The 26,737-nt window shown below is 48.4% G+C and overlaps 1 protein-coding gene and 1 long non-coding RNA gene across 3 annotated transcripts in view; one reads left to right on the top strand and one right to left on the bottom strand.

The window, feature by feature from the left end:
• Window positions 1-26,737, bottom strand: part of SRRM4 (serine/arginine repetitive matrix 4) — a 142,994-nt gene that overhangs the window by 44,818 nt on the left and 71,439 nt on the right. The window lies entirely within an intron of this gene.
• On the top strand, window positions 24,497-26,715 carry LOC140846528 (uncharacterized). The gene is made up of 3 exons (XR_012125703.1): window positions 24,497-24,917; window positions 26,073-26,137; window positions 26,228-26,715. It is a non-coding gene; the product is annotated as an uncharacterized lncRNA (long non-coding RNA).

Raw genomic sequence — 26,737 nt, 5'->3', positions numbered from 1 at the left:
AAATGTGCTCTGGGCAGAAGGAATTGCAAGTTTTCAAAGATGGTTGGTATATGCAAGGGGTAGCAAGCAAGGGTGCGAGTGTTAAGAGGGGAGAGCAGGTCAGGTCCCCACGAGAAGACCTTGGGGTCCTCTGTGGCTCAAATACAAACCAGCCAATGGCTCAATCAATGCCTTTTCTATTCTACCCCATATTCCTCTTAGAAAAGTGACCAGTAAGCTTATCAATATATGAAGAGTCTTGAGTTGAACATATGCAATTTTGGACTCTGGGGCATTATACAAAACCATTACACTAATCTGTACCAGAGGCAACCCCTTGGTAGGCAAAAAACTTGAGAGCTGATGCAAGGAATTTGGCAGTGAATCAACATACGATGAGTAAGTGCTGGCACCGGGAGGAAGGTCCCAGTGCCTTGTGCTAATGGAGGGAGTAGGGTCATGGCTGTGTAGGGAAAGGTGTGGATGCCACTACCCTACCAGGCACTGGAGGGTGAGGCTTAGGGTCAGGGCAGTGCCTCACCCATTACTGCCGGCTTCGGGGGCGAGGGATGGGGAATTCTGATGATGGTTTGGTGAAGAAAGGGGCAGTGCAGTTGCCACAATCCACCCTGATGTGGTAGGGTGTTCTTTTCTCCAACAGCCCTAATTTCCCTTTCCTGGCTTTGGGTACCTGACCCAGGATTTTGCAATCAAACAAACAAAAACACAACAGACAGGGAGCGGGGAAGAAAGGAGAACAGAATCCTTCATGATATAACATAACATCTAAGAGTTTTTTTTCAAGATGTTCCAGCACGTTGCTTCTCAGTTTTCTTAAAACCAAAAAAGACTCAGAAAGCTTGGAATCTATGGTTTCCTAAGCCTGGCACAGTACCAGAGGCCCCCCCAAGAGGCTTTTGAAAAGTACAGATTTCCAGGTTCCTTCTCAGCCATAATAAATAAGTGTCTCAAAGGGTGGAACAGGAATATGCATCTTAAAGAAACATCCCAGTAATTCTGCTTCCTGTTGGATCAAGAATAAGTCCAAACTGAATACCAGGACTAAAAGGCTCTACACCGTCTGGCCCCTGCCCCACTCTAAAGGCCATTGCCCATCAGCCTCTCCCTGTCCCTCGCTCTGCTGTAGCCACATGACCTGCTGCTCTTCCTCAACAGAACAGAGCCTTGGCTCAGAGCCTTTGCTCCGAGTCTTTGCTTTCTCTGTTCCCTCCACCTGGTATGCTGTTCCTCCAGTTCTCTGCAGGGTTGGTTCTTTCGTTGCATTCAAATGTCCCCTTCCCAGAGAGGCCCTCTCTGAGCCCCTTATGGAATCTTGCTCCTCTCTTCCCAGCCTCCATCCCAGCAGTCTGCAGTACCTTCCTTCAGAACACTTGTTCCTATTTGAAATGACCACTTCCTACGTGTATTTGCTATCTGTTTGTCTTCTGGACTAGAATGTAAGTTTCATGAGAGCAGGGATGAGTCTCTTTTCCCATCATTGGATCCCAAGGGACACAGTGCCAGGCACAGAGAGCCTTTTTGCTCAATGAACATTTGTTGAATTAAGGGATGAAGCATAGATGTCTAAATGAGTTCTGATGGCCAGTCTCAGGCAGGAACCACAGATTAGATCCAACCTTTCCTTACATATAAAGAAGCTGAGGTCCAGGGACAAGGACTGGTCTGAGGCCACCCGGCCCTGCTGGGGACTCAGCCCTCAGCACCCCCTCTCTCCCACAGCCCCTCCCATCCTTGTAGGGCTTTAAGAAAAATTCTGTGTTCCCTCTTTGCCGAGGAGTACCAGCAGCTGCCTGGTTTTTACCTCACAGCCCTTGGATGTTGCATAAAAAAACACTTAAAAGAAGGCAAGATCTTCAGGGGACAGCTAAAACAGTGCAGTCAAGAGCCGACACACTCCACTTCACAGAGGGAGGGAGGGAGCATGCGAGTTGAATTCCTCAAGGCCTCCCCGTTCTGTTCCTGCTAATCAGCGACCTGGAGCTTAGAAGCTGCTCTCTGTTGTCATGGCAACCAGCAGATTCCCAGACTCCGATAAGAGTCAGGGCTGAACTTTCAGCAAAACTCTCCAAGATGCCTGGTTCTCTCGCCACTTCCCTGCTTCCCGCATCAAAGCACTCCACTCCCCAAAAGTGCTTGTTTGGCCCGGGGTTCGGTGCAGATCTTTGTGCCCCCCAGTGCTAGATTGAGTTAAACACTGCTTGGGGCATCAGAGACAAACAGTACTGGAGGGGGACAGGAAGGGTCCCCAGCCCAGGGCCACCTCTGTACGGAGTGGGGAAACTGAGACCCAAGAGGCAAGGAGACTTGCTCAGGGCCACAGGATGGGTGACGCCTGTCAGAGTCACATCTGGAACCATGGCCTTTTGACCCCCTAGTCTGGTGCACTTTCCAAGTCACCTGATCGCAGCAGCAGCTAGTGTTACTCCAGCACCTACTCTGGGGCCAGACGCTGGGCTAAACGCTTCTCATGGATGTCTCACCTAAGCTTCCAAAGGAACCCAGGAGCAGGCATGGTCATTCCCTCTGTACAGACTGAGGAACTGAGACCCGGGGATAGCAAGTGGCAAGAACACTAGCGGCCCTGCCTGTTTGTAAGCATCAACTGAGGAAAAAGAACAATCTGGAAAGCACTTTGAAAATGTAAGGAAGTAATAGGTTGGAGGCATACGGTGCATCCTGGTAATTTCTCTGTAAGACAGGGACTGGCCTTATGTGTTTGGAGAAACGGGCTGCATCTCAGAGTTTGGTTTGAATCGTATATTCCACAAACAGGAATGGCACTTGGTCATTAGATATGGAACATCGTGGCACTTACTGCCTCCATCCCACAGGCAGCTTCTCCTGGGTGAAGGGCACTTGCTAAAACAGTCTCCAAACTGATGCCGACAATCTCTATAAGGTACTCAGTTTGGTGACCTTGCCCCATTACACAGATGAAGACACTGAGACCTGGACAGGAAAAGGGTTCCCATCCAAGGTTCATGCCCCAGGTTCTTGTTCTGTATTAGGGCTGTGACTAATCCACCCTTGTCTCCTCCCTTGGCCAGATACCTACAATCTGCCTGTTTTGGTAGAGAATGAAGGGCCAGACCCTCAGCTCATGGATCCATCAGAAAGCCCAAGGCTTACCATGGGGCCCACCCAGCCCGTAGACAGATGGATTTGGTTGATTTGTGCCTTGGTTCCTGGGACTTCAGTCTGGGCCCTGTTAATATCTTGGCCTGAGGTCAAGGTGAATTAAGCCTGGTTGGGGTTAATCTGTGGCTCTGAGCTTTGCTATCATGGCTGGAAAAAAGGGCTGAGGATTCCGGAAAGCCACGGTAGGTGACATCCTGAGGATACAGGGGCCATAGGGCTCATCTTAGTAGGAACAGAATGAGAAGACATTTTCTGAGGCTGGTATCTGCCTCATAATCTCATTCATTGCTTCACAGTTGTTTACTGAACACATACTTAGTATTGGATTTCCAGGACCTGAAAGTAACTAAGACTTGTCTCTGCCCTTAGCCTGGAAGGGGAAGACAAATTCCTCAACTGGGAATTATAATTTGGCATGGGAAGTTCTCTGGTGGGGAGAAGTCAGAGGGCCATGGAACCCCAGAGAGAGCACCCAATCCAGCCTGGGGAATGTGGGCAGGGGGCCATGCAAACTGGTCGGGACACATGTGGAAAGGCCCAGCACTGAGACACGGCATTGGACTTCACGTAACTGCAGAGAAGGCAGTCAGTTGGAAGAGACAGTTAGGGTGGAGGGTGGAAGGAGAGAGTTGAGACTGGCTCATTTCACTTAGCACAATGCCCTCAAGGTCCATCTACGTTGCAAATGGCAGGGTTTCCTTCTTTTTAGTGGTGCAATAGTATTCAATCACATACAACGTTTTCTTTATCCACTCATTCACTGATGGACACGGGTTGCTACCATATCTTGGCTATTGCAAAAAAAATGCTGCAGTGAACATGGGGGGCAAAAAAAAAGCTGTCCTTTTTGGGGGGATAATCTGTGGCTCTGAGAAAGACAGGGGCTGGCTCCTTTGGGGCCATACAGACAGGCACTTCTCACACCCTTCTGGGCCTGAAAACCCCCTGGGGGTGTTGTAGACTCAGATGCTGATTCAACACGTCTGGGCAGGGCCCAGCTTCTACATTTCTAACCACATTCTCAGGTGATGTGCTGCTCCATGGACCGTACTTCGAGTGGCCAGACCACAGAGATTACAAAGGATTTTTGTAGGGTTGGTTTACACAGACAAGCATGGCACTCTGAAGCTCTCTCCTCAGGCAACTGATGAGAATGGTTTTGTTTAGTTCTCAGGGCTGAGAGTGTGTGTGCGTGTGAACAAGTGTGTGTACATGTGGAAAACACTCTAGTATATCAAAAATTGTTCCCAAGTTCAGGTCAAAGGACAAAAGAACCACATGGAGAAAAATCAGTTCAGCATTTCTTACCCAGCTTCGCCAAGCAGGTCAGGCCCCCAGCCCAATGAGGGTTTGAACTCTCATCACAGAACACCTCCATCTACTGCCCTCCAGTCAACCCCAAATCCACCCAGTCATTTCTCCCTTCCCAGACTGGCCCGTTGATCGCCTATTTGCCTAGTGAGGGATCAAACTGATGAGACGGAGACTGAATTTGATGCTTGGGATGGCCTGAAATGCAGGCTGCCCCCAACTTGGGAAATGGCTGAATTCTAACATGTCCCATTTTTCCAGGTGGACAGGTTGTGAAAGGTAATTAGGTGATGCTGAGAAAGTGCAGAGGTCCTGGAGTCCTACTGACCTGGGTTCAAACCCCAGCTCTGCCAAGCTGTGTCATCACAAGCAAGAACATCCCTCCCTCCCTCCGGTTCAGGGCACCCTCAGGACCTTTCTATCAGCCGGAATTGCAGACAGTGCTTAGATTTCTCCAGGGGGGATGAGTTGCTGACTATATTTTCTTGCCATGGGAGGAACTATGCTAGGTGGGTCCCTTTTGGGCAACGTCTCAGCCACAGCTGGAGGAGGCAATGAGCAAGCAGGATCAGACAGAAGTCCTCAGCCTAAGAGGAACCCTTCAACTCCGAGCAGGAGGACTGCTGGTCCAAGAGCTGAGAGCATAAAGCCTGCTCCCAAGAAGTGTTGCCGGGGGCCGTTCACTTATTCTTCATTTAGTCACTGATTCAACAAATGCTCATTGAGCCCCTACTATGTGTAAGCCAAGTTTTAGGCACTGGAGACACACCAGAGAACAAGACAGACAGAATCCCTGCTTAGTGGAGCTTGCATTCTACTGGGATGGGTGGAGGGAGGAGGAGAGAAGAAAACACACATGGTTAAGGGATAAACATGTAGATTATTGTAAGGTGATAAGTGTTATAGAGAAAAGAAATGGTGCTGGGAGAAGGGATATTGGGAATGCTACTGGGAGGGGCTGGAATTTTAAATGGGGCCATCAGAGAAGGCCTCAAGGAGAAGGAACCATTTGAGCAAGACTCAAGGGTGATGAGGGAGTGAACCTCCCACGTGTCTGGGAAAGGGGCACACAGGAAGGGGCACAACCAATGCGGGGGCCCTGAGGTAGGAGCAGATTAGATGCACAGAGGCTAGAACTGAGTGAGGAAGCGGCACAGAAATGGGGGTGACACCAGAGAGTTCACGGGGAACTGGAGCATGGATGGCTTGGCGGGCTGCTGCGAGAACTTGACTTTTTCCCTGGGTGAGAGGAGAAGCCGTCGGAGGGTTCTAAGCAGAGGAAAGATGTAATTGGACTCAGGCTTTAAAGGGTCTCTCTGGCAACTTGCTGACCATCTGGGGCAAACACTGGAAGACCAGTGAGGTTACTGCAACAGGCCACCGTAGGGAGGGTGGGTGGTGCCCTCGTGGCTCTACCAGTGAGAGGCAGGCAGATTCCGGACAGATGCTGAAGTTGGCATCAACAGGGTTTGAGCATGGATTGGACATGCAGTGTGAAAGAGAGGGATCAAGGGCACTCCCAAAGTTCTGGTCTGAGCAACTGAGAGGATGGGGCTGCCAACGGCTGAGCCTGGGATAGCTGTGGGTGGAGAAGGGTGTTTTGGACGTTAGTTTCGAGATGCCAATTAGACACCCACGTGGAGACGACAGGTAGGCAGCTGGATATGAGACTGGAGTTTAAAGATGTTAGCGCTGGGGAGATGCATTTGAGAGATGTTAGCATGTAGGTGGGATTTAAAGCCAGGAGACTGGATCTTCTGGGGAGTAGGATGGAACACCCGGCTACAGTGAGGTGGGAAACCGAGGACATAAGTAAGTTCTGTGCCAGCGGGGTGTCAGTGTCCAGGCCTGATGGACTGGCTCTTAAAACACACTCAAGGGATGACTCCTCCCAGCCATTCATGTAGATGCTGTGATTCACATCCTGCTTACACATCCATTCACCCATTCCTTATTCATTCACAGACTCCTCTGCTATGCTTCACCCTACTTCTGGGGGAGGGTCATTTCAAGATGATCCAGACAAGAAATCCCCCCTCAAGGAGCTCACAGTCCAGGACACAGGGGTCAGGTATGTGAGGAGCTCTCAGGAATGAAAATGACCCAAGAAAGGGGAAGTTCTGCTTAGAGAGGGGGCACATGTGCTTGCAGGAAACAAGACAGGCTGTGGGGAGGGATGGTGGAGCACGGGGATGGGTGTTTCTAAGTAAACCGCCTGGCCGCTCAGCGGCTGGGTGACCTTGGGCAAGTTTCACAAGTTGTATGCACCTCACAAGGCTGTCATGAGGAAGACATGAACGTCCAGCATTCAGACCGTTTCTGGCATATGGTGGTGCTTTAAATATCAGCCACACTTTTCAGGGACAGGTCACATTGTTCTCCAGCCCCACTGATTCTGGACAAGTTAGTTTCTCCCAAACAACCCAAGGCAAGGGATTCTGGGAAGAGGAGGGGCAGGGAGGAAGGAGTGCCCTGAGTGCGCCCGGAGCCCCTCCCTATGCTGGGGCCTGGGCTCAGTGGCTGCTTCAGAATCCAGCAGAAGCCCTTCCACATTCATGCTGGGTCCTGGCTTCCTCTGTCCATAGCCCAGGGATGAGTTTGTCTGTCCCTGCCTTCCCAGAGTCACCCACTGGACTGCTTCATCAGCTAGAAATACAGGCAAAGAGGTGGGGGCTGCTGAGAGCCTGGTGCAGGTAGGACTTAGTGTTCTCTCTCTCACACACACACATGTGCCCCTCCTTGCCAGGGCTGGGTTTGAAGAGAATTCCTAACAAGCAGAGAGTAAAGCTGCCACTAAAATCTGCAGAGAGGACAGAAGAGACAAGCCACAAATCTCAATGGCAGGTGGTGAGCAGTCAGCGAGCTCCTGAGGTCTGGGCTTGTTAGTTTTAAAATAACACAGCAGAGAAGTGAGATAAAGGGCTTCAGCAGGGGAAGCTGTCAGACACCTCGCCTCACATGTTGGAACCACCGGACGGCCCTCCTCCTGGGTTAGAAACAGACACTGCCGATTGGGGCAGAGGCTGTGTTGCGGATGCAGAGTCAGAGCTTGTTAGAGCTCGGCCGGCCCTTGGAGGACCCTGAACCCAAGCCTGCAGAAGCTGAGGTCCAGAGGGGCCAAGGGCCACACTCAAGGACTCAGCAAATTCAGGGCTGAGCAGGACCACCACTCCGGTCTTCTGCAGCTATGGTGGGTGGCATTGCTCACATACCAGGTTGGTGTGAACGTTGGCTGCAAATGCCCCACACGTGTTCTGTTCCAGGTCCACCAGTGAGTGCGACAGGAGGTAGTCCACAGCCAAAGACTAATTGGATGTAGGAGTACAGAAGACCTGCCACCTTGCCTCAAGACAGTTAAAATGCTAAGATGCCATTTACACTTCAGACCTACCCAGGTGATCAGGCCGAGGTTACACTCCACTTCAATCTGTGTTTTTCCTTAGGTTTCTGCCTGTCATTTCCTGCATGCTCACTTCCTTTCTCGGGAGAGCACACCTCAATAAGTCTTGCGCACCCAAATGTCTGTCTCAGGCTTTATTTCTTGGGAATGCCATCCACGACCTAGACCCAGACCAAGGTTGTCCTCTATCAAAGTACTAAATGGAAAACACTGGTTAAGTATCATATTGTCTGGGGTCTGACAGATGCGGGTTTGAATCTCTGCTTCGCTACTTCCGGTCTGTGTGACCTACAGGAAGTTACTTAACAACATTGAGCCTTAGTTTTCCCAGCTAAGGATGGAAAATGTTAATGCAGTTGTTCCTATTACCGGCTTCATAAGGTGGTCGTGAAACGCTTAGAACATTTTCCAGATACGTAATACTCAGTATATGCTATTTGATGATGGTGGTGGTGGTGATGGCCGACTGTTGGAGTGGTTGTTCCGTCACAACTGCACCAATCAGCAGAAAGCTCTCAGAATACCCCACCTCTGCAGCCCGGGCACCAATTATCAGTGAGTTGTCAAATCACACCCTTTCCGTTCACCCTCCTGCAGGCTCATCCCAGGGGCCATTATCTTTCTTCTCTGACAAAAGGATCCCCTGTGGGAGAGAGGGATCTCTGGAGAGAGCAGACATCTGGCTTTACACAGAAGTGGCCATTTCTCAATGCCATCCCAGGCATCCACCTGTCCCACCTGTAGAAAATGGCTCCTCCATGATAATTCTGATTAAGGAGTTGATGGGAAAGGTCTGTCCCTCCACTGGGACTTTTATCTGCCTTTTAAAAGTCAAATCCATTACCGCAGGATTGCCAGTTTATTAGAGAGCTTTATCTTTATTAGGCAGTCAGTTTCATGATTATCTCCCACCAGCTCGGATGGGCTCCCCTTGGCTCCCTTCCCAAGAGGACTTGGGAACACGGCAGGAACAGACAGGAGATCCCAGGACAGCCCTGCCCACCACATGGACAGAGGTCTTTTTAAGCTACATGGGCTCCCTCTTGTCAATGGGCAGGGACTAAACAGCCAGCAGCCACCCCAAGCTTTGGAATCGGGCAGACTGGAACTCGAAAACTGGTTGTGCCATTTTCAAGCTGTATCTTGGATGGGTCACATCACCTCTCTTCTGCAGAACGCAGTTAACGATAGCGTCCAGCTCGCAGAGACGATGCATGTAAAGTGCTTAACACCATTCCTGGTGCAGAGTAAGCACTTAATCAATGTTGGCTGTCATTGGCATTGTAATTATTCATTGTAAACAGCCTGTGAGACAGAGGTTCCCAATTTCACTGTTTTTGCTCAAGCTGATCCCTCTGCCCCTGGTGCCCTCTCTTCCCTTCTCTGCCAAGAGAAACTCCCTCACCTTTCCGGGTTCCGTTCAACTATTACACCCTACTTTTCTGACTCCTCCCCACTGCCCTCTCCCTGGAGGAATAAATTCTTGACTCCACCATGCTCTGGAATCTGTAAATCCCTCCAAGGTAATTGCAGCATGACCTTGAGCAAGGTCCCTCATCTATTTAAACTTCAGTTTCATCATTTTTTAAGTGGAGATAATACCTTATGTGTTTGGGTGGTTGTGGAAAATATACATTTATTAAACTAAGCACAATGTCTTACAGTAATTGTAATTGCAATTATTATTGAAAGAGGCTTGGCAGATCCAAGATGAGGAAGAATGTGTGCTTGGTGGGGAGACCTGTGTGTTACCCTTCCTCAATCATCATTGAGGAGGGCATGGTTTCCAATCTGCTGGAATAGCCTGAGATCCTGAAGACAGGGGACTAGCCCCAATGACCTCTGAAGAGGTGCATTTCCAAGTCTTTTGTCAGTCAGAATCTTCTCTGGGTCCAGTAATCCCCATCTTTTTGCCTTTTTCTGAACACTTTGGGTTGGCACAGTAGGGCTCAGAAGCTATTGACATGGCCCATTAGCCCCCAGTTTAAGGAGGACAGTTGTCACCTACAAACCCATCTTCTGAGTTATAGGGTGACTCCCGGGCACACTGGCCTCTCCAAATCACTGTTAGAGCAAAAGGGGCCTCACGTGTATTGAGTACCTACTATGTGCCAAGCATCTCATCAGACATTTAAAACCCATTATTTCATTTTAGGCCTATTATATGCCCTTAAGGTGGGTATTGTAAGGGTTGTTTTTAGATGAAAAAACAGAGGCTCAACGAGGTATAATGACTTGCCTAAGGACACACAGCAAGTGAGTGAGGGAGCCCAGGGTTCTCAAGGAGCTGTGGTTGGGTGTTCCTGGCCGAGTATGGCTACACAGTCCGCACAGCCTACCCAGCTTTTGGTGTAATTATGTCCCTCTCTCCCGATGACCTCGTCTCTGCCTCCCCCACGCGGACTGTGCTCCATCTTCTTCCTGCTTCTTCGCCTGTGCCTGGTCCCCAGCTGCTGTCTGCACAGTCTATTGACCAAGACACTCAATCAATCAGCCAGCTTTGCTCTAGCAGCTAAAAAACATCCCGTCGACCAATTTTCTCTCTAGCGCCTTTCCGTGGACCATGAAACCTCACTAATTTGGAATTTGCAATGATTTCCAACACAGAGCCTGCATTTCTCATTCTGGCCAAAAAAAGTCTGAATGGAATGGCATTACATGAACCCCTGGGGATTTCAGAGCAAGTCTCTGGCAACCCAAAGGCCCTGGTTGCATCCATAATACATAATATATGCTATTTATGGTAATTAGCAGGTGCTATCTGATGCAACCTGCCAGGCCCCCCCCACCTTGTCTGAGATCCCAGGTCCTACTACCAGAGACTGAGAGGTTTGTAAGGGAAATCAAGGCTCTGTCTACACCCCATCAACCAAATGGGTAGTTGATGAAATCAAACCATTTCAATACATTTTTTTGAATGGTATAGCCTTTTTTTCCCACTCAAACCATATTCCTGAGTGGCCAACATTTCCCTCCAAGGAAAGGAAGATGCCGTACTACAAATCCACAAGGCAGGTTCCTCCACTCCTCTCCTCTCTGGGCTTTCTCGTGGTTTCTTCCACCTGTACCCATTTTTACACTGGGTTATAACTGAAACACTGTTATAAATGCTAATACTACTACTTCTAACAGTGGAGACCATGGGGCACCAGCTATGTGCCAGGCGCTGTTCTAAGTGCTTTGATTTGTTTACTCTTCAGTCATCTTCACCACAATTATTTGAGGCTGGTATGATTATCAAGTCCATTTTACCAATGAAGAAACTGAGGTAAGAGGGGGTTCCTGCTAATAGGAGGTAATGGAGATAGAATTTGAAATCAGGAGGTCTGCCTCTAGAATCCATGGTCCTAGCTCCTATATCATAGTGCCTCTTGGGCTGGGTACTCTGGGGGTCACAGTGGACCCTCTGAACCTGAACAGGGCCTCCCACTTTGGGCTTCTGAAAACATCAAGCAATGAGATAAGAAAGTTGTATGTCCTACAGCTGGGTGACTAGTGTGTAGAGCGAGGGATTGGAAGTGGTGGTCTCCCAACTTCTGTTACCATGGACATTATTGAGTGAGAGGCATAAAGTCTTCAAAAAGAAACTGGTGGCAAGGAGTTTGAGAAGGATCTTTCCTAGGTTTAAAATGCTGTTTGAGAGTACAGATTGTCTGTTAGAGATCAACCATCAATCCAAAGCTTTGGTTTCTTCCTATAGATATTTTGCAGTATGCTGATGGTAGAGATCAGAAACACAACCAGGAAGCTATGCACTGTCTTACTCCTGCCTTTCCTATGCAAAGGCCCTGTGGCGTCTTTCTGCATAAGCCCAGAGTGGACCTGCCTTTGTGGATTTGTAGTACAGCATTCTCCTTTTCTTGGAGGGAAACATTGGCCACTCAGGTTACTTTGGAATATAGTTTGAGTGGGGAAAAAAAAGGCCATACCATTAAAAAAATTTATTGAAATGGTTTGATTCCATCAATTACCCATTTGGTTGATGGGGTGTAGACAGAGTCTTGATTCCCTTTACAAACCTCTCAGTCTCTGGTAGTGGGACCTGGGGTCTCAGACAAATGTGGGCGGCCTGGCAGGACTGAAGCAAAGACTTCTAGACTAGTTCAACAGTCATCAACCATAATGAAACTCCTCCCTAGGAAGTGTGTATTTGCGGTCACATTTTTACCAGCATCCAGCTAAGAATATCCACATGAATATATAGGCTGTGTTCAGATATGTGTGTGTAGAAAGCAGGCTGGAGCCTGGACCCAGATGCTCTCAATATCTAGATGTATCATGTGGCAGAGTCACTCATGTCTAGGGTGACCATTTAATTCACTGTCCAAACTGGAACACTTGGGGATCCAAAGGGGTGCTGACTGCAAATGCCTAAGGGTATATGGTCATCCTGGTTATCTCCTGTTTCTGACCTTGACACTTGAGGGTCCAACTGTCTCCTCCACTGCTCCTCATAGAAGGCCCACAGCACCTCAAACATAACCTCAACACATCGCCCCCACCCCTTCCTCCAGCTCCACCATCTACCTCCTCGTCTAGGTTGCAGGCTGCCCATCACCCTGGACCCCTCTAGCTCTGCTCACATGCCCAGCCCATCAGCAAATCTTGACCATTTTCACTTCAAAGCTTCTCCGCACCCACCTCCTCTCCATCTCCACTGCCACCATCCTGGTCCAAGCTACCATCATCTCTCCTGGAGACAACCACGGCAGCATCCTCTGTCACTCTGGCCCTGTCCAGCCCACTCTCCATGCAGCAGGCAGGGTTATTTTCCAAAGTCCAGATTCAGTCACGTCATTCCCTTCTGCAGAGCCCCAAGAGGCAAGTTCAAACTTCTTGATGGGGCTCTCATGGCCTTCAAGGTCAGTGCCCTGGCTGACCACTCCAAGCCTGTCATTCTCTGAGGCTTCTCACCCCCCTACCCCATCCTCAAACCATCAGAGGTCCCTGCAGGGCCCTGAATAGCCCCTGCATCTCAGCTTGTGGTACTGTCCCTGCTCGATGCTGCAGAGAGTGGAGCCAGACTACCAGGTTCAAATCCTGCTCGCGCTGCTCTGTGACCTAAGGCAATCAATTTCACCTCTGCACCTTACTTCTTCATCTATGAGATGAGGGTAACAATAGTACCTAACTCAGCAGGTTATTTCAGGGATTAACAGTGAATATATGTAAGGAATGGTGCCTGATGCATAGTGCTCTGTGTTTATTAATTAAAAAATACTATCTCCCACCTTCCTCCTTTTACTTGAGTACCCCTTGTCCACTTCTCAGATTGCAATTTAGAGTGTCACCTCCTCTAGGCAGCCTTCCTGGACTACTAAATCTGTTGTTTTCCTTCTCTGCGCGTATAATATCCTTCCATTTGCCACTGTCTGTTTAATTCTCTGTTCCCACTATTGGACTGTGAGCTTTTTGCCTCATTGTATCCTCAGCACCTATGAAGGTGCTAGGCCCATAGTGTATCTTTAGTAAATATTGACCAAATAGGAGAGCTGACTGGATCAAATAGTGCAACCAAGCCATCAAGGGAGAGGTCATCAGAAGGTGCAGGCAGCGGATGGCAGTGTGTCTCACTTGTCAGTGTGGCTACTGACAGCCTGCTTGGGGCAGTTCCTGAGCCCAGGACACTGGCATTTGTAGCAGATGTTTCTCCAAGACAGACAGGTACTGCAGGGCAGCTGGGTTTCTGCTGAGGGTACTGTGCCTAGAAATGGCACGTGGCTCTGCCCTGGCCCTGCTGCAGGGGCCCAGCTGGTCCCCTCCTTCTGCCATGCACTTCCAGACAACGAGCTGCCTAGTCTAGCGAGCAGAGGACAAACTGAATCCCTCTGCTTGGTGTTCAAGAGCCTCCCCCCTTACTGACAGCCTCTCCTCTCTGCCAGGTCTTCCCCTCCCCCACCGGTCAGACTCTGAGCCCAGAGGTGGGTTCCAATCCCAGCTTTGCCACATTCTAGGTATGTAGGGAACATACATTCACTAGGTACACAGGGAAATGAATTCACCTCTCTGTGCCTCAGTTTCTCCATCTGTAAATGGAACACAGAAACAGTGCCTACGTCACAGGGTTGTCGTCGGATTCAGTGAGGTCATGTGTCTTGTGATGGGCACGGTATGTGGCAAGACTGTACTTTTTAAAAATAAATTCCATGTTTCTTTCTGTTCTCCCCATTTCTGGTGCCTTCTCCTATGTCCCTGCATGGCCAGGTCCTACTGGGTGATCTCTGTGCACCTGAGTGCCCCAGCTGTTCTTATCTCTGGTTCAGACCCAAGGCCACAGTAGACACCCGGAAACGTGCTGGGCAGCTGCACTGCCCGCTCGGCTCTGTCTGGACACAGCAGCAGCAGCTGACCAGCAAACGTCCCTGGCCATCTTAGGAATGGGATCATTCCCCTACATCCAGCTTTAGAGAAGGATTCAGGGGCAACTCATTTATTTGTGCTGTGGTCCCAGGATGCTCTGGTAGGGAAGTGGGAAGGCGGTCAGGGAAGGCGAGAGCCACTGAAAGGTGTTTCATCAAACCAGTTACCACCTTGGGCACCCAGAACTTAATCCCACTGGGGAACCCTGGGAACCAGTGTTGACACAAACCAGTGTAGACCACACAACTCCAAGCTCTGGGAGTATTTCTGAGGCCCCAGGAGTATCTCTCCTTCAACTCCCACTGGTCCTGATTGAAGGCTGCTCCTGAGGGGCATTAATTCCTGCCTGAGTCCAGGTAGAGTGGGCTTCAGGGCCTGTCAGCTGGCCTGCTCAGGAATGGAGGGCACCGAGGGCCTAGGGCCAGGGCTATAAGCAGCATCACTATTTCTGCCACTGAGGGGTGTGGTGGGCTGCAGCCTGTGTGCACCCAAAAAAGGCCAACCACTAGGCAAATGCCCACTCTCCCCAGAAGCTTCACAAGGGGGGTCCTGGATTCTGGGAAACACCTGGCTCCACTCCCTTTGTCAAATCTTTCCTTCCTTTTCACTGTCTTTCCCTCCTTCCCCAGACGTTTCTTGAGCTTCTCCTCTGCTACGCCCAAACCCTTCCTCCAATAAAGCTTAGAGAGCTGCTCTAGATCATGCAGCCCGTGAGCGGCGGAACCCTGGTCCCCTGACATCTTGTGCTTCAGGCTGCTCGATGGGGTTCTTCCTGGAAACCCTATCCCTGCCAATTCTGCCAGAGCCTCTTGATCTGACCGGAGGCCCAGAGCACGGCCGGTGCAAGGATGAGGAGGTCAGGCTGGGATGCGGGGTGCAGGGCTGGCGGCCAGTGCCGCCTTCCTCCTGCCTTGGCCAGGCTGGCATGGCTCAGCATTTCAAACGCATCCTTATGCACTGGAACAGTCTCCGGAAGAAAAAAGGATTTTGCCTTTTGTTGCAATTTAAAGGAAGGGGCGAAATCAACACATTTTTCCTTCCTTCCAGACAGTGGCCCATTTGAGAAGATCAATCAAATGTTTTCAGCCAAAGCCCATTCGGGCCCACATTCTATCAAATTACATCAGCTAAAAGGAAGACGGGAAAGTAGGAGAAAGGGGCATTGTGGTGCGGGTGATGGTGGAATGATCCACGGTGGGGTGGGGGAAGGGCTTCACTGTCTCAGTTCACAACTGAGGGGTGGGGGTGTGGGGACAGGGACAAGACACGATGTGGGGCTCCTTCTCTTGGTGGAGGGTCTCTGCTTGTGTTCCGAGAAGCGGCAGAACCCTTCGGAGGTCCCCCTGGGAAGCCAGCCCACTCACAGTTCAGAATCATGAGGCCAACCTCAGATCCACAAGCCAGAGCCAGGGATATTACCAGCTCATGAGAGAAATGTCTCTCTGGCTGTCAGCCACAGCAGGACACACAGATCCGTCACGATCAATTGTAAGCTTTGCCATGAATTTGTTACTAATGATTATAAAAGACAAAAATTTGGGAATGTTTCCCAATTAAAATGAATGCATAAATACATGAATCTTCATAATCTCAGTTAATGGCAGCTCCTTTCAAGGAGTAAGTAACCTTGGAGCTGTCCTTGACTTCTCTCTCTGTCAAACCACAGGTCTGACCTCTCAGCAACATGCTACCTTCAGAATCTATCTAGAATCCGATCACTTCTCTCCTCCTCCGTGGCTACCACCCTGGCCCAAGTCCCCATCATCTCTCCTCTGCATTACTTCAAGAGCCTTGTGATAGGTCTCCGCCCTCCCACCCTTGCCCTCCTGCAGTCTATTCCCCAGAAGGCAGCTGGAGGGACCCCACTAACACACAAGCCAGGTCCTGGCTCTCCTCTCTCCCTCCTCTGGCTTCCCTAAAGCTGTGAACTGATGACAAGGCCCATGCCCTCTGGTCCCTGTTACTACTCTGACCTCAATTCCTCTTTTCTCCTGCTCTCTCTACTCCTGCCCCACTGGCTTCCTTGCTGTTTCTCTGACATGCTGATTACAGTCCTGCCTCAGGACCTTTGCGCATGCTGCTCCTCCTGCCTGAAACACTCTTCCTACAGATATCCACATGGCTTCCTCCCTCATCTGTCTGCTCAGATGTCAGGCTCTCAGTAACTTTCTTCCTGACAACCCTATATAAAACCAATTTAAATCTGTACTCCCTTCCCATTGGATGCTATCTCTTCTTGCTTCATATCCCCATTAAGTACTTATTACCTTGTAATATAATATAATAATTTACTTGTTTATTTTGTTTATCATGCGAGTCCTTCCCCGCCCATCCCTAGAATCCAAGCTTCAAGAGGGCAGGGATTTTGTGTGTGTGTGCGTGTCTCTTTTTGTTCACAGCTGCTTCCCCAGACTCTTGAATAGTGCCTGGCACATAGTAAGGGCCCAATTAGTATTTGTTAAGGGAATAAGAAAATGGGTTCACAGTTCTTTCCATAATAGAGTTTTTTACCCCCAAGTTGTATTCTGTTATGCTTCATTGAGCAGGGAAGAAAGATGTGGAATTAAGTTTGTGTGCTGAGAATGTGAACATGATGTGTTCTTGGGTTTATGCAGGGGAGTGTGTTGTGCATGTGAACATCTGTTCTATGTCTGGACTGTTGAAAACAACAGGACTAATGAGAAGATTTAGGATATTGCATAGCTTAACTGCTGTGTGGCTTTGAAGAAGTTGCCTGCCCTCTCTGAGAGACACTGAGGAACAATGGGAGTATTAGTGCACCCAGAGCACTTTGGATCAGGTCTCAATTCTGCCACCACTGGCTGAGTGACTGTGACCAACAAACTTAAGCTGAAGCTTTTGTTTCCTCATGTCCAACACGGGGAGAAAGAAGCCCCCAGGTGGGAGGGGCAGCGTGCTTGAATGTGAGCTTTGGAGTTGAACTGGGACTTGACTTTGGTGCAACTACTCATAGTGGTGGGCTTTCGTTTCTTCACCTTTGGGCTTTCGTTTCTTCACCTTGAGTGGGAAAAACCCAAGCCCACAGCAATGTTGAGGCTTTAAAAAATTACTGGACAGAAAATGATATGGAAATAACAACAGCTAAGTAATATCTTATATTCCAGTCATTGTTCTGAGTTGTAAGAAAAGATATTACTCACTTAATCCTCATCACAATGCTGTAAGGATAACACCACTATTCCTCCTATTTTAAAGGTGAGGAAACTGAGGCCCAGATGGGTTAATTTTAACCCAAGGTCAAAAGCAGAGCCACGTTTTAAAGTTCTCACACCAGCCTCCCTCCCTCCTCCCTCTCTAGAGCTGCACGGAACCACCTGGCGCCTCAACAGCCTGACCCCTCCCATACCAGGTAGCCAAGGGTGGGGGGCTCCTAAATTGACGCATCACATTTTCTAGGGAGGGCCCTACATCTTTAAGCACTGGAGTTCTGAGCATCTGAGTGGAGAGGGGCGCCAGGTAGCTGAATTTGGGTTGATTAAATCAAGGAGAAATCAATTAAATTTAAATAAAGAAAAAAGATTGGAAATCAGGCACAATGCCTTCTTAATTACAGCACCTAATCACTGGCTGAGAAAAAAAAACAAAACTCAGAACATTTCATTTCATGTATGGCCTTGTGTATCTGAAATAAGAGGCTCCTAATGAAATGCACATTACCCCACTTGACTAGTAATTGACTAGGCGATGCTGACAGTTTCACCAGTGGAAATGATCAGGCATAATAGCCAGCGCTTTTTAAGGATGTGACAACACGTGATACCTTGGGGGTTTATTGAGGGGTAGCTGACTCCAAGGTCCCCTTTCCTTGCAGTACAGCTCACAGTTCTCCCGACAAAGCATGCACCCACTGGGCAGGGCTCAGTGTGCAGTGCAGCAGGAAAGTGTGATGAAATATGGCTTTTCTCTGCCCAGTTCAAAGTCGTTGTAAACACACGGGGCCAGGGACAATCGCAGGCAATCAGCGACCAAATGCTTCAGAGAAATTACTCTGACAAGTATCCCTGCCATTCAGATCCTGGATTATAACCTTATAATTGGTCTCCCTGTCTCCCTTCTCTCCCCTTCCAATCTTTCTCCTCCACTGCAGCTAGAGGCATCTTTCTAAAGCACATCTCAGTGAGTAACTTCCTTGATTAAAACCCTTCATGGATTCTCGTTTGTGTTAGAGCAGTTCATACTCCCTACCATAGCTCAGCGGATCAGACATGATCTGGTGCCTGACCATCATCTCTCCCCTCGCTTCCTCTCCCGCATCCTTTGTTCCAAGCAGAGCAACCCAGTGGAGTTCCCCAAATGTTTCATGGGCTCCTGATTTCATGTCCTCGCATATGCAGTTCCCTCTACCTGGAACACCCTTCCTTCCCTTCCCCACCTGACCAGCTCCTAACATCACATCCTCCTGTACCACTCCCCGACCTGGCTGGGTTTGCAGCCCCTCTTCCATGCTGTCAGAGGGGCCATGCTTCCTCCTATCATGGTGACCATTACCTGAAATGACTGCCTGTGAGCTCTATGAGGGCAGGGTCTTAGGTCTGTTGATTTGTTCTGTCCCCAGAACCCAGCACAGTGTCCAGGCCTGCTTCAAGACCATCACGTGCACAAGCATATTATGGAAACCATCCCAGCGATGGTTTGCAGCCCCCTTCTTGCAAAGTAAGGCATCAAAACACCATCTCTCATCTGGGATGCTTTTTTGCCTTTTCGACTATAAGTGAGAATAAGGCCTCAGTGTTTGCTTGTTCTTCTGGCCCTTTTAGGATGTGAGCAGGAGTTACCAGAGCTCTTGGGGACATCACTGATTCAGTTACTCAGTCAACTGGCTCCCATTTATTGTACATCTGCAATTGCCCGGCACTGAGCTGGGCCCCTGAGCATCAGGAAGCTATGATACAATAGCTCAGAGCACAACAGGTGTGCAAATGGATGCTTACACCACCAGGATACAGGGATGGATAGATTCCTACAAAAGCTCCTCTGACAGAGCAGAGGACCAAGGCATACAGTTTTTCCAAAGCCACAGTATGACACCCAGCAGATGTATGAACAACATACACCCTACCTGCCCTCAATATCCATCTGTCATCTTTTGGTGGAGGAGAATATTCAGAGTCACCAAATGAGGCAGATCCAGTAGAGTTCTGAGAAGAATCAGCCAAGTAAATTTGGGGTTGGTGAGGTTCAGTAACATTTGGATTAGTGACAGGCATAATGCTCCGGGAGTTGAGGGTCTAAGATCAAGGGCCCTATACAATGAGTGTCTGCTACAGGTCCACCTATGGTGCTGGAGACAGGAAAGGCTCTTTAAATCACTCTTATTGTCTGTAGCTTGTGAAAGGCAAGTGTTGAACCAGTTACTGAATTCACTCATTCATTAAACGAATACTTATAGGATATTTACCATGAGCCAGGCAGTGTGCTAAGAGCTTTGCCGACATTTTCTCATTTAACAAACAACCCTTGAATTAAAGCTGATGTTCCGGTATTATTATAATTATTCCCACTTTGCATATGTGGAACCTGGACTCAGAAAGGAGAACAACTTGCCTAAAATAACTAGCCTAGTTTTAATGAATAATAATGATCATAGTTAATATTTGTGGATCATTTACTACATGCCTGGCCCTATGCTAAGCTAGTATGTCAAATTTAATCCTCATCATAGTTATGGGGTGGGTACCATTAATATCCCATTTTACAGATGAGGTGACTTGATAGTAAAAAGTGCAGTCATTTGCCCAGAGTCAGAAGCTGGTAAATGATGGAGCCAGAATCTTATCCCATGTTTGCTTGGCTCTGCAGCCCATGGATCACCTATGTGAGAATTGCCAGGGACATTTGTATAAACCATAGAAACCTGGCCCTCAGAGACCCCCAGAACCTGAGGGCAAGGCTCAGAAATCGGCATTTTGTGCAACGTTCCCAGGTGATTCTTCCATTCGCTAAAGCTGGAGAATTTTGTTGGCATTTTTTTTGGTTGGGACCAGCAGCTTTCAACAGAAATGAAAATACTCCATTTGACTTTCTCACTCAGTTGATTTGGAAACACATAATGAAAGGAAGAAAATCAGTGGAACTCTCCCTGGGCCCCAGGAGGGCTGCAAGAGATGTAAAATGAAGATGGCAAAGACATGTTGATGCCAATACTCCAGCAGATGTGTTTACGCGAGTCGGTTTGATTACAGGTGCTAAAAATACCCTCTTTAAATTTAGGAGCCCAGAACATTTCCCAGTGCTTTACCAAAAAGTAGTTTAAAAAGATGTTTTAATTCATTCCTAACCCCCACCCCCCAACCTCTCCAGCTAGTTATCAGTATTATGCTGGAGTCTCAGAGTTTGTTCTCGAGAATTGCAAGGGCAAATCACGCATTTTCTCTGATTACACAGATTCTCAGTGTGTTTGCTCCCATCTCCCTGCCAGCCATTCCTCTGAGTCAGCAGAGTGCCAGCTGTCCTGTTCGACTGCCTTGGGCTGCTTGAACACCAGACCTCAACAACTTCCCAAAATAAATCTTCCATCCAGTGGGAGCAGCCCCCACTTCCTTCCCCCCAACTTCTCTTATTATGTGTTTATACTTTACATCTTTGGATCATGTCACTGTAAGCTCAGAGAGAGTCAAAGATGTAAGCCCCACTTGAGGAAACTGAGGCATGGAGTAGAGGGAAGTGACTCGTCCAAAGTGACAAAGCACGTGAGCGGCGGTGCTGATCCAGAACCCAAGCATCCTGCCTCCGGGCCTGGGGCCTTCTGATCACATCCGGCTGCTTGTCCTAGAATTCTAACCTCCACCGCTGACTGGCTTGTGACCGTACACAGCTCACTAAACCTCTCTGAGCCCCAGTTTCCTCATCTGTAAAATGGGGACAGTAAGAACACTTACCCTAACGGTATTGTGAGGATTAAATGCGCCCATCCATGCAGGGCTAACCACAGTAACTGATACCTAGTAAATGCTCCGTGAATGTCGCTCTCCCTCTCCTCCTCCTCCGTACGTCTAGAACACATACTGATGCAATGAGTGCTTATGAATGTAAAAAAAGTTGGTCTTTTTTTTTTACCCTGCTCCCTTTGTTTTAAGAGGAAACAACCCCTGGCGAGAAATGTAGTTGGATGTCCAGTAATAGCGGCTGGATGTTTAACGAATGAATAAGAAAGATCCAAAATTACTAGCCATGAGGTTTTGGCCAACTTAATATTTATTTCAAGTAGAGATTAGGGATGATGACGATGGCTGGTTGGCTTCACACAAGCCATCAGCCCCTATGGAGGGGACACTGCCCCTATGGAGGACCAGACATGCTGTCTCCCTGGAATCCTCCCAATTCCATCCCATGCGGGAATTCATTTTTCTCGCTCTCCCTGTGTCTAAGATGCCATGAGAGCAAGAAGCGCAGCGTCCCTTGTGGTTGGCGTGTCATGCATATCAGACAGGGACGGGGAGAACTCGTTGCCTCACCTGTTGTCAGCTGATGCCACGTGAGCACCTCTCGCCTCTAGGCCAGTGCTGGGCCTCGAGACCAGTGGCTTCACATAAGAATCAGTAGGGGAGCTTTTCAAAAATGTCATTGTCTAGGCCCATCTCAGATCAGTTAAAGAGAATCTCCAGGGCTGGGGCCCAGGTACTGATATATTTTAATATTGATATTTTAAAAAGTACCTCCCTCCTCCCAGAAATTCATTCTCCTGTAGAGCTGGAGGTGATAACAGCTGCTGTGGACTATTTAAATATCTTCTATGTGCAGTATATTGCAGTATATGACCTTCTAGACCCCTTGACTAGGAGCCCACTGGGAGTGAGTCTTTGTGCATCAGCTGCTTTAATAAAGGGATTAATAGGCACTTAAACATGTTTATTGAATTAGGTGGCAGTAATTTTTTATATTAAATGCACGACCCTTGTTGGTTCATGAAGATGGTGCTTTTGATGTATTTAATCTCTGTGTCTCAGTTTTCCCATCTCTATATTGGGTTAAAATAACAACTATATCTTGGAACTACTTTTAGTGAGCATTGAATGAGATAATACGGGTGAAGTGGCATAGATCAAGCCAGAAACATCAGAAATGCCCAGAAAATGTGATTTCTTCTTCTTTTCCCTTGATTAGGTCGCACGGCAAGAAGTCAGAGGAGAGACAAGTAAGAAGCAGTGTTTAACCTAAGAGAAGAGAAACGCCACCTTGCCATCAACACCATCACCAGCACAGCATTACCACTAATGAGCCCGAACCTTGTGGAGGCTCCTTAAAAGAAAGTGCTTTACATATACTGTTCCTTTAAGCCAATGACAATCCTATAAGGTAGATATTATGATGCCAGTTTTCAGATGAGAAAATGGAGGCTCCAAAAGATTACGAAACTTGTCAAGATTATACAATTACATAGTAAAGCCGAGGTCAAACTAAGTGTTTTTAACCAGCTCCCTCATAGTCATCACCGTACTTCCCTATTTTTCAGCAACAGGCATTGCATTTTGCAAACTAGCTCCTGTACTCCGTTCTGTCCTCGGAGTGGCATGTTCTTTCCTTCTTTGTGTGTCCAGCTGAAATGACACGTGCCTCTTGTCTCCCCTGTTCACTCAGCTCACCAGACAATGGACAAGCTGGCCCCACCTCATTTGACTGCTCACTTTTGGAGGTAATAATGACTGTGAGCCCTTTTGAATTCACCTGAGCTACATTCACATCGGAACTTCGACTAGCTCTGTGACTTTGGATCAAATGCCTTACAGTGGCTGGGCCTCAGTTGTTCCTTCTGTACAATGGGGCCGGGAACAGAGGCCAGCTCCCGGGGTGATTGTGCAGATTAGATGAGATTATGTATGCAAAGTGTCTTGAACCTAAGGGGGGCTCAAAACAAGCTAGTCAGTGGTAGTAACAGTAGTCATTGTTCCTCTTTGGAGAAGATGGTCTAGCTGCCCAGAGGTCCAGCCACCTGCTTGTAACTGGCGCAGACTGGCTGGCTGGACCCTGCAATGTCTGACGCCTCCATTCAATTACCTCCATCTGTGGGTAAAACAGCCCCTGCATAATGGATTGATTAATCTCCTTATCGCAAGGGGCACACAGTGTAATTACATCAGAGAATTCAGCTCCCCAAGCGCACCATCAATCAACCTGGAGAGGGCAGCTTCACCCTCTGACTCCCTTGTTTATCCTTCCCTCAAATGCAAGACACAGATCCAGGCTAGGAGTGCCCAGGGCAAGGCTTCCGGGAGCTGGCTGGGAAGGAGGGCAGGGAGGGGCCCGTTTTTAGGACAGTTACTCTCAGGTTCTGTGGCAGCTGCCATTCCCTATGCCACCCCCGCCTTGTAAGTCCACTTGCTACTTCAGTTTGGGGTGAATGAATAGGGGGGAAGGAACCCCACTCTTTTAAAAGGATACCTGCACATAACAGTAATAACCCCTGATCATAATTATCTTTTAATGCATTCTGACTCTTGTACTTGAAAAGGTGTTATCTTCATTTGTTGCACACCAGCCTGATGAGGAAGGTGCTATTATTAGCACCCATTATGCAGATGAAGAAACTGAGGCTTGGACAAGTTGAAGCATTTCCCTGCTGTTAAGTGGTAAAGCCAGGGATCAAAAGCTGCTGAGTCTAACTCTGGAAGCTGAGCTCTCAGACTCTGCTCCCCTTCCCAACCAGAATTCTGGTCTGCACAAGAGGATATTTAGCTCCTCACTTCTCTCCCTGAGGGCATATACCTCAGCCACCTGCATCCCCTTATTTCTCACCTAAGACTCATTGAATAATTCCGAGCATCGGCTATGTGCCAGACACTGGCTAGGTGCCAGGAAGGCAAACTCTGTGCAGTTGGAGCCCACCGTCAAACAGTTCAAAGCCCAACAGGAGGGTGTCTGCTAAGACCTTCACTGAGAAGGAATAATGATGGCAACAGCATCGATGAGCCTCACAGACACCATGCAGAGCGAAGGAAGCTGGACACAAAAGGCAGAGATGGCACATAGAGGATGAGTCTATTTTTATGAAGTTCTTCAACAGGCAAATCTAACATATCCTGAAAAATCATTGGAATGGTCATTACCTCTGTGAGTCAGGGACTGACTAAGGGGACACCTGGGGGAATTTTCTTGAAGGGATGTGGGTTCCAGAGACACTTGCAGATGTGAAAATTCACTGAATTATACACTTAGCTTTGGGCATTTCATATGCAAATTCTCCCCCAAAAGTACTGCCAACAAATATTGAGGAATAAAGAAAAATAACAATGGTGGTGGCCATTTGTCATGTGCTTAGCATGTGTCAAGTCTTAATAAGCAGGAATAAATATAATTTTCATGACAGCATTATTGAGGCTCAGAGAGGACAGGCGACTCACCCAAGATTACACAGCTGGAAAAGGCCAGAGCCAGGATTCCAACAAGGACCTGCTTCTGATCCAAAAGTCTGTGCTTACAATCACTACACTATGCTCCCTCCTCTTTTGTTGTCCTCTCAATGAGATGCATTTTTATTTACTTATTCATTCTCTCAATCAACAGATGTTTGATGTGCCATGAGACAGCGCCAGGTTTGGAACCACATGATTAAAACATCAGGCTTGGAGCTAAAGGAGCTACCAGACTTGTGAGATGGACACGTGGAAGTGATTGATCATATCAGTGTGACGGGATCTGTTGCGGTGCACCTGAGCTTTGGGGGGACACACCTAAGTCCCCCCTGGGAGAGGTGATAGCCAAGTTTCCTGCTTTATCAGCCCATGGCCCACTCCAGGACCTCTCCCCTCTGTTTTATCTCTGAAGCCTCTGAGAGATAGAGTGGAGAGGGGGTTGGTCTGCATCTCTGAAATCAGCGCAGGGGGGAGAGTCGCAGGACCCCACCACTCAGTCTCTTGTCATCTGGTTCTCATTCCGGGTCTGGAGGAGACATTGCAGTCAGACACCAGGGGGAGAGTGGAAAGATGAGCTTTGGACCAGAAGAAGGGACAGTCTGAATAGGAAATAAAGCAGCCATTTCTCAGTCCATTCTGGCCCTTAGAAAGCCAGGAAACAAGGCTTCTCCTGTTGGTTTGGTGACCCATGGCTTGGGTGCACACCAGAACGTACCACCTCATCTCTCCGGTCCCTAGTTTTCCCATTTCTAGATTTAGTTCCCACCTAAAATCTCCCCTCATGAAACAGATAAAAACAGAGCTGTTCTGTTTGAAGCAGGTTGGTAATTGGGGTATCCAACCACTCTACCTTCTCCTCTTTAACACAAGCCCTGAGATAGTACCACAGAATTCAGGTTGGAAACTGCAGACGTAGGTGGATTCTAAGCCTTCCAGCTCTACAATGAGCAATCTGTGGCTCAGAGGGCTGTGGTCTGTCTTGTTTACCACGAATCCTCCATGCCCAGAACAGTGCCTGGACTAATAAATAGATGCTGAGTGGACAGGTGATTCAAAAGTCTATGCATTTAGCGGACAGGTAGAAGCGGCCAGGGTTTTTGTTCTTCCGTCCTGGAGGGAAGGAACCTGCAGATACGTCTTATTGGTGCTGCACAGTATTTTTCAAACATTCAAATTTCATGCCAATGTTTCAAAATCAGGCATTTGACATATACATTTTGGTTTTAAGAAGGATCGTGCATTCCTCTCCTGAGGCAGCCATCAGCCAGACCTAGATAGCAGTGGTGCTTAACTCATCCTGATGCCCACCGGTTATCCTCAGAAGTGTTGGGAATGCACAGAACTAGTCACACCTGGGTCCAGCTTTGCCAGGAAGCCATGACTCAGGTGGCAGCTGGTAACCTGGGGTAGCTTTCTGATTCCAGGCACTGGAAATGAACTGGCCTCTATAAGGTTGGTCCAGAAAACTGAGGTCCACGCATTTTCTCCTCCAGCCAGGAAGCAAGACGGTGGATTTACATCTCGCTGGCTGAGAGTGCTCCAGAAATTGCCCACACAGGTCAGCACCCATTTCCTCATTTCCCTTGAAGAAAATACACAAAAGAGCCACCCACTTTCTCCTTTCTCACACAGGACTCTTTGTTTCCAGGTTCCAAACTGCAGGTTCAGCCCCCAACAGGTGTGCAGTGTGACGTGAAGCTGACGCTGTGGTTTCCAGCTGCTGGAATTACATTTCAATCACTGAAATCTATGGCCTCAAATGTGTGTCCACAGCCCGTGCGGATGGGCTGATTTCAGAGTCACAGAAGGCACTTTCTGTAAATACAGATTCCTGGGCCCCACCCCTGGGGTATTCTGATCCAGTAGGTCATGTGGAGAAAGGGTAAACTCGGGTATCTGTATTTATAGAAAGCTCTCCAGGCAGGCGATTGTAGTGCCCAGCCAGGGGTGTGAACCACAGATAACAGGCTAAGCCAACTCACTTTGTTCCACCTGCTCTGCCTTCTATCCCTTTAAATGTTGACTTTACTATTTGGGGCTCTCCTGTTTTTATTCTTGTCTCACCTTGAACTTCCCCAAGGATATCTCCCAAAACCTGAATGCTCTTTCCCTCACTTTCTCTCTCAGAGAATTGGATCATACCCTTTAAGCTTAGCTC

Source organism: Manis javanica, chromosome 15, assembly GCF_040802235.1.
Source record: "Manis javanica isolate MJ-LG chromosome 15, MJ_LKY, whole genome shotgun sequence".
NCBI classification, from domain to species: domain Eukaryota; kingdom Metazoa; phylum Chordata; class Mammalia; order Pholidota; family Manidae; genus Manis; species Manis javanica.
Note: the sequence above shows the minus strand (reverse complement) of the source record. Positions and strands in the feature narration are given on the sequence as shown.